This window comes from Empidonax traillii, unplaced genomic scaffold (genome assembly GCF_003031625.1).
Source record: "Empidonax traillii isolate 1590-97213 ecotype Southwest subspecies unplaced genomic scaffold, ASM303162v1 scaffold3117:size15214, whole genome shotgun sequence".
In the NCBI taxonomy this organism is placed as follows: domain Eukaryota; kingdom Metazoa; phylum Chordata; class Aves; order Passeriformes; family Tyrannidae; genus Empidonax; species Empidonax traillii.
In genome coordinates this window covers 13,409-15,214 of record NW_020958310.1, presented here as the reverse complement: position 1 = coordinate 15,214, position 1,806 = coordinate 13,409, and the positions used below count along the sequence as shown (strand labels likewise).

The window sequence follows — 1,806 nt, the reverse complement described above, 5'->3', positions numbered from 1 at the left end:
ACTCGTGCTGCTTCCTGGCTGGGACAGACCGTGTGGCCACCTCCAAGCACCAGCTTCTCAGGGATCCCACAGCTCCAGGCTCTGCCCATCCGCTCTGCTGCAAGCGTTGAGGCTCCAGCAGAACCCCCCAAGGCCAAGGGCCTTTGGGGCACTTTCCCCTCCCCACGGCACACCTGGGCAAGTGTTGCTGAGCACAAGGTCCCTTTGTCCCCTCTAACCCAATACACTGTGGATACCGGGAACCAAAAAAACCTCCTGAGTCTCTGTGCATGCTAAGCGGGGTTTATTATTGCCTGCTGGGGTAAGAGGATACGAGAGGTCTTTCCCACAGGATGAGGTATTTCCATCAGACAGGGTTCCTAGGATCAGTTCTCTGCAGTCTTCTGGCAGCTGCCCCACAGAGGAGCCTCCCTATTCTGCACACTCTGGAGATGATCTTCAGATGTGGAGAAGCCTGAGGTCTCTGGACAGCCATTAGGATTTTCTGGGTTTGAATTGCCAGGCTTTTGATGGCAGCGCTGTCATGAGTCATGTCTTCAATAACTGGAACAAAAGGGAATGAGGCAAGGTCAGTGCCCAGATCTCTGGTGACCCAAGAAGCCCCTCCTGCCTGGGCCTTCCCAGCCAGCTCTTGCTATGACCAGGAGGAGCAGGGCCCAAGGGGATCAGCTAGAAGGTGCTGGCCACCAATACCCCTCATGGCCCTGAAATCTCTCTCTGTTCTGCCCAAGCCATTCCTCATCCATGCAGGGAGCAGAGCCCTCCACAGTCAGGGCAGGATTGCAGCTCCCTGCCCAGGCTCTGTGCTCCTCCACCAGTCCCTGCTGCTCTCACTCACCATCAATGACGATCTGCAGCTCAACCTGCTGTCCCCTCAGGTACCTCCCGGCCATCCCTGGGAACACAGATGCTGTCAGGGCCCCAGCGGTGTCACAGCTCCCCCCCAGTGGCACTGCCAGCCTGGCCACACGCCCTCCTGCCCTGGCAGGGCTGAGCCCGGGCCCTTCCTGCCTGTGGACGGCCCAGGGCTGGGCTGGCACAGGGCGGCAGCACCGCCAGGGCACTCGGGGCTCCCCAGCACAGCCCTGGCCGCATCTGCTGCCGCTGCAGCAGCCGGGGCTGGGGCCGAGCTGCAGCGGGGCAGGCAGGGAACTTATGGCTCACCCATGAAGGTGACGGCTGCCTCTCGCAGGGGCTGCTGTGGGCTCCACAGGTACGGCAGGGCCTGGTGCATGTACTTGGCCACTTGGCTCTGGTCCTTCTTCAGCTGCAGAGAGCAGCAGGGCACAGAGGGAATGGTTGGCTGGGGCTGTCACAGCCCGAGAGTGGAGAAGGAGATGAGCGACACGAGGGTTCGATAAATTATTTGGTGGTTTATTAATCCCAGGGAAAAATGATGGGGGCTCCCGGGATGTTGCGACACCCTCTGGGGACAAAATGTCGCTCCCGCCCGAGGGGAGAAGGGGGGTTTATATAGGTTTGGGGAAGAAGGGACTAGAACAAAGGGAGGAGTTACATGAATTGAGGAGGATCAAAGAAGAGAGGTCTTCCACCGATGGAAGGAATTATATGACAAATACTAAAAGGACTTTCAAAAGGACTTTTTATTCTTCACACTGGCTATGGACTTTAAGTGCCTAAACAGTGATGGATAGTTTAGTAATGTTAAACATGTTTAATGGTTGCTATAGAAGTTATGATTTTATTATATTAAAATAGGTTTTGTTCCCGGTTTTCATTCCCCTCATAAAATCCAGTTTTCCTATTGGTTAAAAACCCTCAGCTAGGATTGGACGGTTACAGCTG

General features: G+C 55.8%; 1 long non-coding RNA gene across 1 annotated transcript in view; it reads right to left on the bottom strand.

The window, feature by feature from the left end:
- Window positions 1-475: 475 nt before the first annotated feature.
- Window positions 476-1,806, bottom strand: part of LOC114072395 — a 10,810-nt gene continuing 9,479 nt past the window's right edge. The window contains exons 2-4 of the long non-coding RNA XR_003574166.1: window positions 1,165-1,267; window positions 839-895; window positions 476-543 (exon numbers count right to left, since the gene is read on the bottom strand). This is a non-coding gene — a long non-coding RNA (uncharacterized LOC114072395). The remainder of the gene's footprint in view (window positions 544-838; window positions 896-1,164; window positions 1,268-1,806) is intronic.